At 37.7% G+C, this 20,191-nt stretch overlaps 1 long non-coding RNA gene across 1 annotated transcript; it reads right to left on the bottom strand.

Annotated features, from left to right (window-relative positions):
* Window positions 1–1,501: 1,501 nt before the first annotated feature.
* Window positions 1,502–8,070, bottom strand: LOC116788961. Its single transcript, XR_004357814.1, has 4 exons — window positions 8,025–8,070; window positions 7,434–7,549; window positions 2,312–2,432; window positions 1,502–1,673 (listed from the first exon to the last, which is right to left on the bottom strand). It is a non-coding gene; the product is annotated as an uncharacterized LOC116788961 (long non-coding RNA).
* Between the last annotated feature and the right edge of the window lie 12,121 nt (window positions 8,071–20,191).

Here is a 20,191-nt window from a genome sequence, read left to right as displayed (position 1 = left end):
CTGCAGCAGTGATGCCTGATTGCAACTGAAGGCAAAAAATTGCAGCCTTTTCAAATCAGACATAAATATTATATAGATAATCTGTATATGTACAAGGTCAGTAGCCTTTTTAAGAAAGTGTATTTCAAGATATGTGCCACTTAGTCAAAAAGCATTCTTGTCTGTAGTTTCTACTGTAAATACATCCTATGCTTAACTGAAATCAGAAATTAATCAGAGGCTATTGCTGAAATCTAAACTACTTTTTTCTTTCTGAACATCTCTGAAGTTCCAAGTAGTTTGTCTCCTAAATTTGCCAGGAGCATTTCTTCAAAGAAAAATAGAACAGCGCTGGTATCAGTATTGAGAAGACCAGTATAGGGAGGAATCACATTGAGTTGTTTTTTTACTGCAAGAAATGGGAAAAGAATTCCCCTTTCCCACAGACTGATTATTATTTTGTTATTTAAGTGATAATGTAAACCTAAGGTTAAAATGAAATTATATATACTGATGATCTCCTGGTGACCTCCATTGTGCTGTTCCATTACAGCATATAGTAATAATACACTAACAAAGTGCACACACTTATGGTACTGACAAGCACCAATGCAAATCAAGCAGCGCAGGAGGCACATTACTTTTGTTTTAACCATTAAAGGCTCCAAGAAATACAATATGACAGCAAGAAGAAAGCAGGATTGGATTTTCTAAAGGTACCCAAGAGTGGCACTGATTTGTGTTTTCTTTGGTATCCTTTTTAAAAGGCCTTTAGCTGTGCCAATATAATAGATTCAAATCCTGACCTTTCCCAACACAATGAAGATACTCTGTATATCTTACCATGTAACACAGGGAATCAATACTGTATTTTACTAAATGTGAGTTAATTTTACCTGGGGAAGGAAATTACTGCTCTTAATACCAGAATACTTTTTTTTTCCCCCCTGCAAGTCAGTGAGTTTTAGGTTTGCCAAACCCTATCACTGTTTAAAAAAGGGTTTGAGAGATTTTAATAGCTAATAATAGGAGGAAACATAAAAGGACAAATCCAATTTAAGTGAAAGGGTTCCTGTGTAAGCATTACTTGTCAGTCTTTGGTCGTACTGTATAGGGACCAGCTACAGAGCAGTGGCAGCGAAGAAATATAAAGTCCAGATTTAATTCTGATACAGAGAAATACAATTTCAAAACCGGACGTCTTATCATAGGCATGTCCCATTGGAGAACTCATTTCCCTAGCAAAAGGCTGTCACTGCCATTATGTTGTACAAGGAACCAATTTACTACTACAGCTAAACAGGGTTACTGGTGCTGTTGGAACTTAAGCATTTGAAGTTATCGCTAGAAAAAAAATAGCATTTCAAATGTCAGTGAAATGGGAAGGTATAATTGAAAAGTATCAATCAGAGAAGCAAAAGGGTTTAGAAGGCTAAGACTGCAGTTTTAGTACTGCCTTCTGCCCTCCCCCCTTCTTCTTTTTATTTCTTTAAGCTTCTTTCTCTATTTCCTTTTCCCTTTCACATGCAACTTCAGATTTAATTCTGTAAAATAAAAGATTTTGGGTTGATACTTGTCCTGTGTCAGACATGAAACAAATTTTGATGATTTTCTTCTACAGTCTAGTGACCATAGTTTCACAAAACAAAACTCTCATCTCATCCTGCATCCAGGGCTGCCAATCTGGAAGATACCTAAATGAATGAAACAAAGATGATTTCAATTTTAGTTGCTTCGTTTGTATTTTTTTTCCCTCCCTCCTTCTGAAATAAGACCCATTCACTTGAACCTCCTTTCTATAATAGAAGCTTTTCCCCATCCCAGGCTGATCCTACGGAGAATTGGAGAGTGAATAAACCTTTGAGCTTTCAGGACTTGAAAGTACAAAGGAATGGTCTATAAAATGAATTAATTTAATTTCAGAATATCCTGGTCATGCCACTATTGCCAAATTCTTTATGTTTCCCACTTCAAACTGCCTCATTTTGTTGTATTTTATCCTGAATCAATATGTGGCAATATTAGGAGCATACTTATCTAATCTCAGCATCAGAAGGCTGGACTTACACAATCTGCATCTCACGTGCAGAATATCAAGCTTTCTTTCATTATTACTTTATTTTACTGTGCATAGCAGCTCTAGGGGCTTTGAAAAAATAGCTTTTAGTCAAATAACAATTAGAAAAACAGAACTGGGGTATAACTTGCATATTTTACACCTTAAATAGGTTGTCAAATTGCGTGTATTAATTTGTCCTTTTAGCTATTCCAGGGACAGCTGTCCCAGATGTCCCAGGGACATCAGTTGCTCTGAAATACCAGCACTGCTTACTGGCATTGATACAGAGCAATTTTATCTGTTTCTTGCCACAGCTCCATGAAAGTAAAACCGCACATGAAATTCTAGTTCAGAGCGTTGGCCCTTCTTCATATTTTGAACAAGCTTTCACCTACTAAAAAGAGGTAAAAAGGTGATGTTAGAAAGTTCTGCTATAGTAGTATAATGTCTTGTGAGCATATCTATTTACAGAAGAAACAATATCACCCCCATGTTTCACAAGGAAATGAGACCTGTAAAAAGAGTCAGACTGGAGTTCTATGGTGATGAGGAAAAGAGTCCCCACATATTGCGTCCTTCTCTTTCTACGAAATAATTCCTATGTTAAAAAAAAACATTTATGCATTTCTAATGAACTTATTTTTTCAATTTAAAAAAAAAATTGTCATCAGGATAGTGTTCAGGATTTTTTTATTTTTTTTTAATGGTTGAAGAGTTTGAGAAAATTGATAATCAGGAATCAACCTAGGCTGTAGAAACAGAATTTTTTTTTCTCTAGTCATTTTTAGGATTTGGTTGGAAAAAAGATGAGAGTTTTAGCTGAGGTTGGGAGAAAGACACTGTGAAGATAAAGTTACATGTCTTCTTTAGAGTTTATTTAAACTTCTCTTATTTCAGAAGTAATTTTACCTCGCACGGAAGATCCTTTATCCACATTAGAGTGCAGATATATTCCTCCTCCACCACCTTTTTGATAAATTTCAATTTCAAATAACTTAATGGCTAACAGCCCGCAATTGTTCTTTATATTAATAGAAATACATGGTCTCTTTTGAAGTTCAAGTAGTAATTCAGTTCTTAAAATTCTTCTGCTGTTTATAAATTATTTGAGCAGGGATGTCATAGCTTTTGATGCATCATTACAACCCCTGTTCAGCTACATTCTCTTATTCAATTGGAAGCAACTTCTATACACTTAGGAATCAAATGTGTTAACTGGAACCACTGAGTCATCAATTATATTTCTTTTGAACCATGGGTGCAAGGTATTAATTGTATCATGTGTCCACCTCATGAAATTAGTGAGAATGATTGTGAGAAAACAATTTTTTTACTTAAAAATTTTCATAGAATTTTTTGTGGATGTGTGCTAGAAAGTATGAGGCTTTAAAGATAATTCCTAGTTCTCAAACACTCTCCAAATTTCATTTCATTAAAACAGCTGCAACAAATCAGTAATGTGTGAAATTTTAGTAGGAAAAAACCCAAACAAATAAAAAAATTCAAACATAATTCGAAATCATCAATAATATTTGATAGAGGAAAAGTACTTTTGCAACGAGATGCAGTTCTGCAAATCACTTGTTGATAGACTGCTTCTGAAATAAAAGCTCCCTTCCGCTACAGAGGTAGGTCATGAACCACCATATCCTAGAGCGTCTTGATTCTCCCACTTTAGGAACATGGTAAGTCAAAGCGACTTAGCTGAAATGAGTCACTGCTGCTAGAACTGAAGGTAAAGAGGGGTTGCTTATTTCATCAGCTAATACTGAGGAAATCTGTAATTTCTACTTGGGCTGAGGGTGAAAATATCGTAGCTCTGATTATGTTTCGGGAAGCTGAAGAACTATAGACTGTTAGAGGTTTCTGCCCACAACCATCTCAGTCATGCAGGCAATGAGGGGTAGCTACCCCATGTCACAGCATCTTACAAACAAGGCTTACAAAGATAAGCCAAAACTAGATTCTGTTTTTCAGATCAGTTAACAAGAAACCCAAAAAATAAATACAGTGGCCAGGAGGATATTAATAAAGAGACAAAAACAGAGGGAGATAAACTAGACTGTTCACTGACAATTTCCAAACAAAAGGAGGAGCTAATTTACAGCCAGTCATTTTAAACAGCCCATCCAAATCTGAGCTCAAAATAGTGATATTTCTTAAATACTGTGTGCAGCCACTTGGTAAGGAAAAGTCTGTGATTCTCTGATGATAATGGGAGGGGGGTGATAGGCAGAGGGAGATAGGATAGCAATAATACTTAAAAAATGTTTCTTTCCCTTTAAAGAAGAGAAATTGTCTCCAGTAAAGGAATATCTCTTCATTTTATCAGCTCTCTAGCCATTTCTTGTCACCAGATGAATACTAGAGTGCCTACTACAAAATACAAAAAAGAAAAATGTATGCTTTAAATACAATAATTCGTTAAAAAATAGAAAAGAGATGCCTAGATTTTTTTTCTAGGATAAAAGGAACCAACCACTTTTTAAATCAAAACTGGGAGAGAGGGAAATTAAGAAAAAAGCCAGAGGGAAAAACCAACAGGATTAATATTGATGCAGCTATGGCAAAACCAAACAGACAGGCAGGGACAAGATTGCATCCAACCTCCAAAACACATGTAAAGTTGGAGCTAAAATGTCATATGCGTATGCAATTTATATGCAAAAATCTTTTACATAAAGCTACTAACTGCCAAGTCTTCTTTCACAACTTTTTCAAGGCTTGCAGTAACTCTGGGATTTTATATTCTCCCTCCGTCACCTTACTGAAGGCACGACTGTCTGTGAAGAACATGGAAACTTTCTTAAGGCCATGGTATTAAATTCTTCTTTACATTGCTGGGCTGGTGGCTCAGCAGGAAAACCTATTTTTTGCTTGTGTTCAAGCAACTTCCCTGGCAGTTATTGCCTGCAACAGACTGTAGGGAAGTTGCCAACATTTAGAAGCTCCGATGATGTGAGCCAACCTTAGACTAATAATTTTTTTATCTCAATGTAAGTGGAAGAATTACATAAAAATAGACAATTTTTAACAGTATGGTATTCTGTTACGAGAGAAGACTAAATAACATGGGTACCATATGAACATCTTTCTCCTATCTACAGCACCTAACTTTAGCATAGTCCATATGTCTATTTGTCTGATAGCTGAACTTATTGAAATAACATGGGGTTACAAAAGAGTTCTAAAGCTCAGTGCCTCCAAACCTTTTGAGGTGAGACACCTATCAGTCGTAAACACTTTTTTTTGCATAACCCTCAAATCAAAACCAATTAACGAGTGCACTGGAATAGTACATGGGAAACCCAGACACATTTTTAAGAGTCCAGAAATCAGAATGAATGCTGTAGTCAGACATTTACTACAGTCTTGTACCTCTATCTCGATACATGCAAGAGCTTCTGCCATAGTCTCTTAAGAAGCTGCAGGATGACAGCGTAGGGTGGAGAAGCAAGCCCCCAGAAAACTCAGCCTGCACACACGAGTGAGTCAGTGGCCAGCACTGGTGATGGCATACAGAGGAACTGGAAACAATGACTTCATTTCCAAGTTATTTTAAACTCAGTCAGAGCAGTTTCCTTCAGATGAGAAAGATGGGCAAAGCCACCAGGAGGAGACAAGCAATGGTGTTACAAACATTTTGCTTTCATTTCTTGTCTCTGTGGCTATTGTACATTGTCAGACTCTTCTGTGAGCATTTCCAGAGCAGAGGCTCTGACATATCTGCTCCCAGCAAACAGTTTAAATGTTGGCTTTAAATTCCTTAACAGATTCCAGGCCATCATCTTTTTTAATTAAATGCAAAAAAACTATGTTAATGCAACGTTAATGTTGAGATTGTCATTGGACAGATGTCAAGAAATTCAAAGTTATGGTTCCCACAGCAACCATAATTTAACGAACCCCTCCCCCACTTCCACAACCACCCTCCTGAAACATATTGGTCTCAAATTGTACAACAGGCACCAAAGTGAGGGCAAGATGTGAGAGGCAGAAACTGTGCCCAGGACCCTTTGGAGCTGCTGTAGATGAGCTGGACTTTGCCTCAGTCCTCCTTCTGGAGGAGAAAGTACACCCAGTGGTGGCACTGGGACAGAGTGACCCCTATCTACACTTAACAGCAGTTATATTATTGCGTGGAAGGGGTAAACTGGGAACTAATTTCACTTACTTCAGCAGCATATCCAGCAGTATACCTAACCCAGGACAAATCAGCCATAACTGTAGTTACAAAAATGACCCCTATAGCCCATGTGTGAGTATCAAGCCAAATGCTGAAAGGAACCAGCTAATACATAACACAGCCAGCAATGCAGGTGTATTACTGTAGCCACCACAGTCAACATCACACAATGGAACTATCCTTTCTTTATTCATCCCAGGATACAACACACTTCATCACTATGCACCAGAGCGAACACTGAAACACACAAAGCACAGAAACAATAATTTCCAGTGAGATAACATTTTTCACAGTACAGCTTTTCAGATCATGATCTCTCAGGCTTTGTATGTAAAGGAAACATACAAATTGCTTCTAAAAAAAAGAGTCTGAAACTTAAAAAATAATCCAATGCAGTGCAAAAAATCATACATTTGGAAGCAGTACTGGTTTTCTGACATTTTATAATTTTCCTTATATGCCATTCCAACTAAGTCCTCAAAATTCAATACATCAAAAAAATAAAAAATCCATTCACCCAATGACCTCATGACATCTCTCCTGCTAATATCACCTAGTGTGCTATAGGTCCCAACTGCCCTTCTTCTAAATTGTCTAATTAGAGTTAACCTAATTAAGTTAGCCGAACAATTACCTTCAATAGATACTCAAGTTTTCTGCTTAATCTTCAGATCTGTAAAAGAACTTACATTCATGAAAGTACATCTGGTTTTTTCCAGCTTTATTGTTTTCCTACACCTCTCCCTCCAAACCTATTTGGAGGTATTTGAAGGACTGTTACAGCTACATACACTAATCTTCTGTCATTTTGCACTGCCTTTTTTTAAGATCTGAAATCTTTGAATGACTCTACATTTAATCCTGAAGCCGGTGAGTTACATCAGTCCACCATTAAAACTGTTACTACATGCTACATTACCAGGACCTCATCTGAGTGGAAATGATAAATTTCGAGGTAAAACACCATGAGAAAAGAATACTTCTACTACTGGTGTTGCCTGACCATATAGGCCAGTGTTGGAGACAAGTAGAATTTGGATGCTTTACATCATTCACAAAACATGAAGATTGATGCTGCTGGTGAATGGGGTAGCATTAGCACATCACTGTCATCCAGGGCTGGCTCAGCTGTGCCCATCTAAATGGAGACCAACTTCTTTTTTTTTTTAACCAGATTTAAGACTGACACGGAAGAGAAAGAATGCTTACCAGAAACTGTTTACAACTGCTGCCTGTGTGTCCTGCATGCCCATTCACTAGTCTTGGCTTTAGGAAGCTTGCTAAAGGATTACTTCCTTAAGTTTTATCCCTAAAAAGCACTTGACCTGTGTGTGGAATGGAAAGAGAAGGTAACAAAGAGAGGGGAGAAGGAAATATAACCTGTAGGACATCCACCAAGTGATTTAAGTCCATGTATATAAAACGGCAATTTCACCTTTGAAAGACAAATCAAGTAATGCCTCTGACACTTGCTCTTTCCTGTCAGACACTTCTTTTATTCTCAAGACTGCCAATAGCTTAAAAGTTGCATTATATCTTCTCCAGTGTTAGTGCAGCAGTTTCCCATTTGATTTCATATTCAGTTCATATTTGTGGAAGCAGGAGGGGCTCTTTACTTTACTTGATAAATGGCAACATCTGGCTTTGTGATGGGCCATCACTAGCATGTTTAAAGAGCTGCTGACGCTTTAGGGAAAACTTGGTAAAACATTTCATTTAGAGGCAATTCTAGTTATTTATTCTGTTTTCTGCATTCCTAGTCCTCCACTTCATACTAGGGACATTTGCATGAAAACAGACCATAGATCCTGAAGAGTTCATCTTCACATAACATTTTTCATCTGATGTCCTAATCACTAATTGTGCTTGTGTCACAGCAATCATATCTGTAGCAACCACTCATGATGTCATAGAAAATTAGAGTTTCTGAGAAGGGTGATGAATAGGGCATAATGATATTAAAGGTCCAAACTCCTTATTACATATAGCAGTGTAAATTTGTTAGAAATCTGTAACAGAAAACTGAATCGTGCTATTGCTCTTATACAAGCACACACAGGACTTGACCTTTTCTTTTGGTTACAGAAACACAGTGAGCTAAACATTCCTGAATACCAGCATACTTATATAAATATCTTAACCTGTCTATATATAGATACTTTAAGCAATTGAAAAAATGAACAGGCAGTTTCTCAAATCACATTTTTGTAAAATCTCACAGGAAGCTTCTTGAAGTAGCAGCAGGTCAAACATAGCCAGAGGTGTAGACATTGTACAAACAAGGCTTCTCCAAAAGCAAAAATAAATTTTTAACTCTTATTCTTTAAGTTTTGTGCAGTTTTGTGCTGAATATTTGTAAACCAGTAAGTATTCCCCATTTCTTCAGCATGTGCTCAACAGCTTATCCAAACCTGGAAATGATAAATAATAAGCAGGAACAATACAAGGATAGGGATCTGGCCCAGGCTTTAGAATGGTGATTTATTTATATCCTGTGTGTAAATACTGAAACATTCTTATTTCATGCATTAAGCAAAATGAGGCAAAGGACTTCACCTCTATGATGTAAATTCCATACTTCATCCATCAAAACATCCACCAAAGAGGGAGCACAAATTCTTCTCCTCAGGTCACTACTAGAAAACATGAGTCCCAGGAAGTCTGCTTCTGGCAATTGCACAAACATATCAAGAGTTACAAGGGCAGATGTACTAAGGTTCCTAAAGGTGGAAGAATTAAGCTATGAATTTTTGAACTTTTAGGTTCCTTGCTAGGAACTGCTGTAGGGACAGAAAAGACATTAACGTGACCTGTGCTCTGAGCTGTCATTCCACGTCCTGTGATTGCACAGGTAACAGAGTCCATGCAGATGACATTAGGTGCAGTTCTTTCCTGATCCTTAAGTACCACAGCCTCACATAGAGAAGGAAAATACAGCTTCAGCCATGGGAGACCACCCTTGTCACCATTTTCCCAGAAGGAAATACTACTGCAGCTGAGCTTTGCCTGAAGTTTGATAAATACTGCAGCTCTTTTCATCTCTGCTCCCAACTGCACTGTCTGGAAATGCCCATTTATGCACTTATATATGTTATTGTAATGTGCAAAAACTTGGAATTGAAAAGAAGGTAAATAGTGTATCTTTATGCTATGTTACATTTTCTGGAAGTGCAATTGAGGTATCAATCATTCCATTCTGGCTGCATTGATCGGTAATTTTCATTTTGTAATTTCAAATAAAGCTTCTCTCCACAGCAGCAACGGCAGCACTTTCCAGCATATAACTTCAGTTCATTTTAGCTTCATGACTTAAAGATCCTCTCTCCCCATCATTCTTGCTCATCTTCTAAGTGGTAATTCCACTTTTCCAATTAGATTACTGGAACATACCAAGTAAACAGTCACCTTTTCCTAGAGCCATAACATCTAACTAACAAGCAAAGTTAGTTCAAACAATAGCTCAGCCCCTACATTCCCACTGTAGCACCCACATTTAGATGTGGATCTTTACAAAGATAGAGAAAAAGAGAGAGAGAGAGTACGTATGTGTGTATATATAAAAAGTATGAGTATATATATACATATACATATAAAAATAAAAATGAACCTTAATAACCAGCACTAACGAGAGTGGTTGTTCAATTTACACTAATTTTCAAGAAAATAAAAATGTCAGGAAAGACACACACACGCATACACACAAAAAAAAAAAAGAAAAAAAATAAAAAAAAGAAAAAAAAAAAGAAAAAAAAAGAAAGAACGAAAATACTGTAAGTGGCTGAAGAGAGAAACTAGGCATGTTCAAATACTGATTTACCACATAGCCCTAGGCAAGTTACTTCTCTTGTCCCTCAGATTGCTCATCAGTAAAGTGGGGATCATAACCACTTAATTCAACAGGCTGTTGCAATGACATACAAATTCATTGCTCTTTCAAAAGCTGTGAGCTCTCCTAATGAAGGGTTCCTTTGAGATACAAAGAATTCATAGTGGGAAATTACTAAAGTAGGAGTAAGGCTCATTTTCATTAGTTCTGACCAACATTTTGCTGTAATAGCAGGTTTGGGTTAGACATTAAAGCAAAAAATTCTTACAAAACTAACGAGAAATCTGACAGAAGGAAAAAGAGCAAGAGCGACTTTGTCAGGATCAGTATTCTATTTTTTTTCATTACTCCTATTGTATTTAAATGCTATGTACCAAAATACTTCAGATACATCAGAAATATTCAAAATAAAGAAGCTTCAGAGAACCTTTACAACTGACAGTAAAACTCATTTGAGAAACCAGGACAATATTACCTAAAAGGTCCATGAATCCTGCATAAGAGACCATGTTATAAATTAATTATAACACTTATGCAAAATTTTACATATTATTTATGTTACAATAGCACTTTGGCTTGAAACTATGATTTAGGCCACACAAGGCTGTAAAGAAAATATTGCTGAAGAGCCTTGAGGTGGACAAAGGGAAGAAAGAGGTGAGGCACAGAGGGAGCTGGTGTGACTCATGAATCATCACACCATAGAAGAAGCCAGGCAATTTTGTCTTCCAACCCATCTGGTTAGAAGCTATAGAAGTACATTCACACATGTTTTAAGAATGTGCTTTGACAATGGTTGCACACCCTCTTAAATTTATTTTCAACACTTATTCACAAAATAAATGTTCAATTTCAAAAGTGCCTATCAAAAATAAAAAGTTACAAGTTATATATTTATGGAAAAAAAAGAACCATCCAAACAGAGATCATCAGCACACATATTTCATAAGACCTGAATTAATACATGGACCATTGTTTCTTTCACAGAGCAAATCCACATAAACACATGATGAATCTTGTCCTTTGTGGCCAGAGTTCAACAGCTGATGACAAAGGAAATAACACTTCATCTGGAAGAGTGGCAGCCATAGTAGGGATTTTACAGCAAACTTTTCTCACTGAGGCAACTTAGTATGGGAAAGGAGTCCAGTCCCAGCTCTGCCACCTGCTTTTCTGGTGACTGATCACAGCACTTCACGACACCACTTCTTCCCCAGCCTTTGAGTCCATGCAATCTCTTCAGATTATATACTCCGTAGGGTCTACTGGGACTTCCCAGCATCAATCTGATACCACCACTATCACCTTTTGCTAAGACATAAGACTCCCCATCATCAATCTGATACCACCGCTATCACCTTTTGCTAAGACCTAAGACTCCCCATCTCTCCTCCTCAAGGACTTTCCATTACTCAGCAACTCTGATACGATTTTGCCCAGGACCATTTGCCCTGAGGGACTTCAATCATGGGGTAGGCTGCAGCCTAAACTACACACTTTGATCCTCCTGCTCTCCTTCATGCTTTAGAGGACATGTTACCTAACAACTCCCTCCCAGAATCCAGTGGCTCCCACTGACCTCAGTCCCAATCCATTCCACTCTCTCCCAAAACTTTTCTACTTCTCTTTTCCTTGCTAAAGGTAGTGCTGGGCAGCAGTGTGAGGAACGGCAACAGATGCAAGGCAGGTATGGCCCGGAGGTCAACAAATGATGGCAGCCTGGCCTGAGTTCACTGCAGGCAGAACCAGAGGCTACAGGAGAATTGAGGGTCTATAGCAGGGGTTTCACACTGCAAGCCAGCATGAAGGGTCCCTGTGCCACCAGCAGTCCTTGAACTCAAGCTGAAAGCTAAAATTCATCAAGTACAAAACCCCTGCCTTCCTGTAAAAAGCTACTACCTACCACTGAAGTTTTCCTCAAATAGCATACTACTATTAATCCACTTTGAAAAGTATGATCATAGAGAAAAGTATGATAATAGACTTATGGTTGTTTAAACCACTATTGTCATAAGACAACAGGACTAAGGAGAAGGAACTTTATGCTGCAGCAGGAGTTTCCTCACAGTCTCACTCCAGGAGAGAAGACCAGAACAAGTAATTCAACTCCCTTGAAGACTAGTGGAAAGTTTTAACCATGCTAGTAGTGCCAGCAACTCTTACCTTGCCACCAGTGTGAGGGACAGGGCCTGCAGGGCAGAGGTCCCTTCGCTTCAGGGCACAGCAGGGCAGCTGTGGGGGCATGAATGACATGGGTGGACGTTTTTCCCCTCCCATGTCTGAGGCAGCAGCAGCTGACAGGAATGGAGGGGTAGTGATTCAGCCTGAGCTGATCCTTTGTGCCACTGTTGTCACTGAGAATTGATGTTCATACACACACAGCCCTCAGCCCACTGCCACTGCAAGCCCAACAGCCTCTCCTGGCTGTGCTTGCTGGATGATGCAGCACTTGTTTTACCTAAGAAATGTCTTTTTCAGGCTCTGTCTTCTGATTACAGCCTTTCATCAGACAAGAGTGAATAACTGAGGCAAGAGAACAGAAACTTGATCTGTTTTATGGGGTTTTCTTATTTAATGCTCAACCTAAATGGGTTTAAAAAAAAGCTCATAACACCTGACTAAGGATAACATTATTTATGCCCATCAAAGCTTTGCCCATTAAAGCTTTACCACATCATTCCGTCTCATGGAAGAGTCCAGTTAAGGGCTAAAACTTCCCCACTTTTACTCTTTCAAAATTTGGCTTAACCCAAAGGTAGGCAAACACAATTACTAAGTTGTATGAACTAGATGGAGTTTCTCCTTGTTTTGTGCAAAATTTCCTTCAGTTCGGCCATCGATAGCAGCACCCAAATGACAAAATCTAGTTTCCTTCAGCTGAAACAAGAATACATGTTTATTTACTTAACAGAGAAAGAAATTGGAAACATGGAGAAGCTGAGCAGTTTTGCAGGCTACAGCACAATTTTACTGAAAGAACTTGACGAAACCAGCTCCTCTGCAACCAATACTTAATGACAAGACTACATACATTCATCATTTTTTTAATCTAAACTTTGGCATATAAGAAATATTGAAATAAACTGAGCTGAGAAACAAATAAAATATGCCCAGAGCCACAAATGGGCCTTTTTTTGTTTGTTTTCTTGATTTTTTTCCCCCCACTTCCCACCTCTGCGGTGTCTGCCTGTAATGATTAAGTTGACAAATGAAGTTCTGACTACTAATTAAATTGAAAATAGCAGATATACTGTGACAGTGATCTCTCTCTCCCTCATATATCACCAGTAACAGTTACTGTGCATTGTTTTCCCTGCTCAGCTCTCCCCAAGCCCGGTGGCACAAAGCACAGCAGCTGACCTACACGGAGATGGGAGGGAGGGAGCCGGTGAGTGTCTCCTCTTGCATATCAAGAGAGGAGAGGAGAGTTTCAATGTGTAACTACCAAAGCCTGGAATCTTCGCTGTGCTGGTGCAAACACTGGGGGGCCCTGTACTTTAACTTGTCCTTTTCTAGCCTGGCAAAGGTTGGTTTATCTTCTAGGACACACCTCATACCTCTCGTGACTGCGCATCTATGCATCTGTATAGGCCTGTTTTTCTCATTTCAGCCTCACAAACCTGATCCTGACACCCATATATTCTAGTAGTTCCATATGGGGCAAAAGGCGGTCAATACAAGGAGAAGTAGTGGCAGGAAATCTCTGTTATCCATTGGGACAGCACTGAAGGAATCAATTGCCCTCCAAGAGCACAATGGAGGAAAGATATATATGGGCTGCAGTCATCTGTGCTTACGCCACCCAACCTTTATGGTCTTTTCAAACAATTGTAGCCATTCCTTGGACTATATACTGTTCTAATGATTCTTCTCATTCTGTGATGTCTATTTCTACTCCCTTGATGCAGTTCTTTTCATTCCATAACAGCCGAAATTTGAAAGCCACTCTGAATGCTTTGATTTTAAAGAAATACTTGATGTATATGAGCTGTGAAAATTCCAGTCCAAATCATCTCTGAAGTTGATGACTTATAGCCAAAGAAAAATTTGTTCAATTGCTCTCATTGCACCTCCTGCTTTATTGCGATGGTCTATGGGTTTTCTTTCAATATGCTGTGCAGAAGATGACTCTCACAGACAAAAAGGCACAAGTATTTCAAGTAAAAATGTCAATGTGTTGATTTACCTATACAGATCACACACACATATAAAATACAAACATATTTTATGAGTAGTAATAATATGTGTTTCCATTTGAGTCAGCTGAGGTTTTCTTTCTTTCCTCATTTTGGGTTAGTTTATTTGATTTCATTATTTAAGTATTCTTTAACAGAATTGTCTTTCTGGTTTCTTTTTCAATCACAATAAATCACCCATATGTTTCTTTCCTCACGAGACAAATACTTCAATAATGTTTTCCAGTGTTTCTGTAAAGAAAGTTATAGCCAGCCAAACCCATTTTGATTGTAGTTAGTTGACAACATCTAGAACAATGACAGAATAAGAAGCTCTTACCAAATAACCCTGGTTGGTTTTAATTTTTCATCTCTAGTTTGTTTTAATTTCTGTCTTTCAGAATTTCCTTTTTGTTTTGGAAAATGTAAGGAGTAGCCAGCTTATTTTTGTAAAATACAATTTTTGTTTATTTCTAGCAGGTCTCACGTAACTGAAGCCTTAAGTGAAGCTTTGAAAATATTTAGGTATTTTTAACAAATGAAGGTGCAGAGTGACACATAATCACTCTGACCAGAAGCTCTTTGGGTCAAAAATTATTTTTTTATTTCGTGTTCAACCAGAGCCTGACACAACAGAAACTGTGGTGGGTAACCTAAGCAGAATCATAAGGGCCAACTTAATCCAACCCTCGTAGGAAAATACCAAGTCACAGCCTATGGCTTGCCCTTCTTTTCAGTCTCACAAGAATGATGGACTCCTTTCACTCCAGAGAAACTTTTGCTGATATACAGGAAAAAACATTGCTAAGACAGTTGGACCCATCCATGAAAAGTTAAGAGAAGTGTCCGTGCTGTAAAATGCCCCCAATCTTTCTCACAGCTCTTCCTAACCAATTTAGTTTGCCTCACTCCTATGCATAGAAATATACTTTGCCCTTTATTCACCCAATTTCAAGGTTATACTCAAACACGTACTGGAAGATAAAAGCTTTAAATAATGTACATTCTCTCATTGTCCTTTTCATCGAGATCACAGGTGCATGACCTCGTCCCCCAGCACAAAAAGCTGTTGTCATGGAAACAGCTCAGGATGCCAACTTGACAACAACTGACATTCAAACCAGGAGGGACACCTTGTCTCCTGCCCTCCCCCACCAACACAGTGCATTGCAGCAGGGGCCAAATCTGCACTGTTTTTCCCTTGTAAGGACTGGGACATGCTCTACCGTGAGGAGAAGTTGCAGTTGGCTCCAGCCCCACACAGTACATACTGCACCCCAAAAACTTCCTTGGTAAAATGGTATCTGACACTGCAGCCCGAACAAGTGAGCTAAGAAGAATATCCTTTACCTTCAGTGCTTAGTGAGATGCAGTAAGGGGAAGAGGAGGCCACCTTCCTTAATGGCTGGAACAGAGAATCTTGTACTAGATCTCTCACCGTGCCACTAAATCTGTTTCTTTCAGCGTGCCAATAGATCACTGTTTTCCTAGAAGAAAATCACTTCAGCACTCTACATTTTTGTTTCCTGGGATAACTAAATGTAGGGATAACTGTACCTATAGCAAGCCTCAGATAAAGAGCTTTCAGTAATCAGTATTGTAATCCATTTTTTTTCCTTATCCTATTTCCAGCTGTATCGATACTGTGGTAATTATTCACCATTTAGCTTTTCTAATTGAGTAATAAATAGTCCAGGAAGCAGCAGATAGACTTCTAGGTAAACATGTTGAAAAAGTGGATGCACATTCCAGAGAAAAATAAACTGAAGAGAAGGTCTCTTATTTATGTTTCGTGCCCCAGGAGATTTAATTGGAAAGAACTATATAGTTAAAGCACACCTGCATTCCTTGCCTCCTCCATACCTAAGCATTTAAGAATATATGAAATGTCATACTCAACTTTAAAGGAAACAATAAATATTTTTGTATATACATATATATCTATGTACATAGATATATATGTATATAAATAAATAAATATGTATCATTGTGTTTGGGGGAAGGGAAACAAAACACATACAACAGCATTTACTTTCCTGGAGGCTTGTGCATATTCTTGTGCCTGAATGCTGTCTTGTGATCTCTACATAACCTTTGAAACACAAGTGCATATTTCACCCTTGCAGACTAGCACAACCATTTTTTTGTCATTCCAATTTCATTTCCAGTGCGGTGTGGACTGCGGGCTCAGCAGTCACTGGAGTCTGAAGTGACTCTTGGGACCTCCTCACTGTTCTATATGCAAATGGCCCTGCACCTGGGCAGCCGAGCGGGCTTGCCGACAGTTTAGTTATGCAAATCTGATTGATCGAGAGCATATTGCAGAAGAACACACGCAGGCCTGAGACACTGGCAGCTATATTTCACTGGCTAAATTCCCGAAGAAAAAAAAAATTAAATGCCAAGCATTTTGCTGCATATTCCTATCAACCCCTGAAGTGCACTAGCGTTTATTTCGGTATGTTTTCAACACTTTGCTTAAATGTTGTTAATGCAATTTCTTGTGCTATGGCTGAATTCACAGAAGGGCTTGTTTTCTGTATTTTTTTTCTTAAAGGCACAAACAAAGACCCAAAACAACAATAAAAAATAGTTACTATGATGTCACAATACAATAAGTCTGTCAGTTTGTTTGAAATAGTTCTCCAGACAAGTGGAGTAAATGCAGTGTTAAAATATAATTAGGTCCTACAGTACAGAGGAGTGCAAAGAAACTGATGTACTAGCACAACTTGCCCAGACTTTATTCTTTCTGTAACAAAAGGTAAAACAAACAGTGGGAATGTAGATTACATACTGTCACCCAATGTCAAAAGCACTTCTTTCTATTTACTAAACACTCTGTATAAAAAGGCAGGGAAGCAAAAGAAAAAATAGAGAGATAATAAAAGAATCATCTGGGATCAGCTTAAAATAATAAGTTCATTTTTTACTAAACCAAAAAAAAAAAGAAGAAAATAAAAGAAAAAAGATAACCCACCTATGTGTGAGCATGTGGAAACCTCTAATATAGAACATGCTTCAGGCATCAAGTTAATCTCGGTTTATTGCATACAACTGATTTATCTTCATTTATAAATGAGTGGTGAGCCTTGGTTCTAATATTTGCATTTTTTGTAGTTGTGTTTATGTACTCTAATGCCTTGGGGAGCCATTCATGGTGTTGAAATAACATGATTTTTGTTTTCTTTCCACCCAGTTTTTCTAGCATCAGATACAGACTATTTCAATACTTGGACGTTAGTAAAACCACTGGGAAGAGACATTAAATCAGCCTTTTGAATCACTAATTTTATCTTTTCTAAGTCACTTTTTGATAGAGGTTTCCAACAACAAGAATATTGATCAGGATAAATTCAGAATACAAATTTTTATTAATTTGAATTTGGGGTGTTTGTTTGTTTGTTTAAAACAATCTCAGGCAAGTTTTTGGGTTGGTATTCTATAGCTAAGATCCCAAAGCAGAAAAGAGAAACTGTCTCCAGTGGCATACCTAAAGTGACTAAGGCAGGAGGGTCTGGTCTCAGTTGGAGCCACAAAGTATCAACAAAACAAATTGTTATAACAGGCCACTAGACAAACACCTATTAGTCTGGTCCTACAGAATATGATTCCACAGAAACTCTCACAAAAGAATATACTTCCATTGTGAATCAGTGCACAAAGTTCTATACTTCAGAATATTTTTACATAAAAAGCAATTAAAATATGTATTATTTGGTTTAACTGGAAAAGAAAAAGTATTTGTTTTTTAATCTCAGAGTTAAATCTGTTTTAATCTCAAGAGGACTGTGCACAGAACAAAATTTCTTGGCAACAGAAAATTGTCCAAAAACACTCTTAGAAATCCTCCTGAGAAATACAGTTAAAATTTCTAGAAAGAAGCCCGAGTTATCTAAAGGACTTGAAAAGCCAAGCAACCCTGCTGTAGCAATGTTAGAGCATAACTTATTGAATAGAAAACATTTCTCTGCACGTTAAGTTGTATTGCCTTTGGCACAGACTCTTCAACTGCAAATTTGTCCAAGGAATGACATACAGTACACATCAGAGGAGTAATGAAGGAAAGAGGCTTAGATGGGCACTTTGCAGCTGACAGGGAGCTGTTATTGAGCCTTGTCTGCTGTATTTAGCGAAAAGAAAAAAAGAAGAAAAAAATAACAAACGGGGGACCATCTTTGTCTGTCCCCAAATCCTACTACCATATCTTTAAAATAAATAATTAAATAAATATTGAAAAAAATAGCCATCTGACAAGCAAAGCCTAGCCAGAGGGTCAAAAATTAAGATCCTGGGAAAGGTCAAGTTTAATCTCTACCCACGATGCCCTAGTGCATCCCTCACAACAGCTGACTAACAAAAGGGGCTCAGCACTGTGACTGACAGAATTCTTAATTGTATCCACTCATTCATGACAATTTGATTAAAATATTACGCCAAAGTCTCACCCCCTGTTTGCTTCGATCCTCCAAATCTAATTTTGAATTTTCAGAAAGGAGATTACCTCCACAAGCATGACTGGGATGCTATTAACTTCTACTTAATCTTTATTACTGATGTGAATTTAACATATGTATGGCTTCGTCTCGCTCCTGTTGTTTTCTCTCTAAAGTAACGTCTAGGCAATATACAAGTGGCGGACATTAATTTTCACTTTGATATTCTGTCATACCAAAGCTCATACTTTCATATGAAAATTTAAAGATGTACTGTCTTAATACCAAAGCACAGTTAGACTGCATTGAAAAAAAGTGAAAAACCCAAACACACGCTAGCTGCCTCTGGTCCCCACCAAAGAAAAGAATAAAACCCTGCTGAACAGACTTCAAAGTATTATAACTTTTCACTGTTATCTTCAGCTATATCCCCTTCATTATAGGAGCTGTTCCAAGGCCTGACAAGAACTGACTGATTCTAGTTAATGTCAATAAGGCAATTGTGAAGAACTCAAGCTAGCAGTTAAAATTTCTAAGCAATTTTTATTATTCCCAAATTTATAAAGCTAATAACTGAATATGGCCATTGTTACCTGTGTCCTCACTTCAAAAGACATCTGAATAAAAGATGCGATTTAATTTTCAAGATGCTTATTCTCTCACTTCTTTTCTCCCCACAAGTGAATTGACAACACCAGCTGCAATTGTGTTTACAAGAGTATTTTCAAACATATTGAACATGAAACAATACTAATAAATAGACTGAGCCAGAAAAAAATCCACTGAAATTATTTTATTTCCTTCTTTTTCCTCCAGAGGATCAGAAAAGTATATTTTTATCTGTTTTTTGCAAATTTTTTTCATCCTTTCTGTCCATGCCTACTAATTGTTATTGCAAAAATAGAAGCAATAAATTAATCTTCCTAAATTCAGACAGAGTGACTTCCTAATTTACCTGTCTAACCACTGCTCATATCAACAGGGGAGTATTTGGACTTGATTCAAACTTCAGGGAGGATGTCACCTACAGTCATTTAACATGTATACCAGTTACAAGGAGTTGTAGAACTACTTTAAGTGTCTTTAAATCCATAGTACATACAATGAATGATAGGTTAATATCTACAAGTAATTCCTGGAAGAGTTTTCTTAGGATCCTTTCCCACATTTCATACAACATTTTACTCAAATAAATATTTTCAGTACTGTTCAGAATTTGGTTTTTTCTCAATCAAGGAAAATACTCTGTATCTCTGTATTGAAACCTATCTTATCAGTTCCCCAGGACCAAAATTATACCCACACTCAAAGTATTTAAGACACGTCTACCATCTCTGTATATGGGAACATATACATATTCTCTCTGGCCTGTTCTTTCTGTTTCTAACACTGTCATGAGACCCAAGAGCCTCAAGTGAGGAGAACGTCAGCACAGTAAAGAGCCTCCTCTTGCAACAGCTTTGAAGTTTTCTGAAGTATTCACACTGCAGTTGCAGAAGTGCAAAAACAATGACTCAGGAAAGGGTAGAT

Source organism: Chiroxiphia lanceolata, chromosome 6 (genome assembly GCF_009829145.1).
Source record: "Chiroxiphia lanceolata isolate bChiLan1 chromosome 6, bChiLan1.pri, whole genome shotgun sequence".
Lineage (NCBI taxonomy): Eukaryota > Metazoa > Chordata > Aves > Passeriformes > Pipridae > Chiroxiphia > Chiroxiphia lanceolata.
This window is presented reverse-complemented; position numbering and strand designations above follow the sequence as displayed.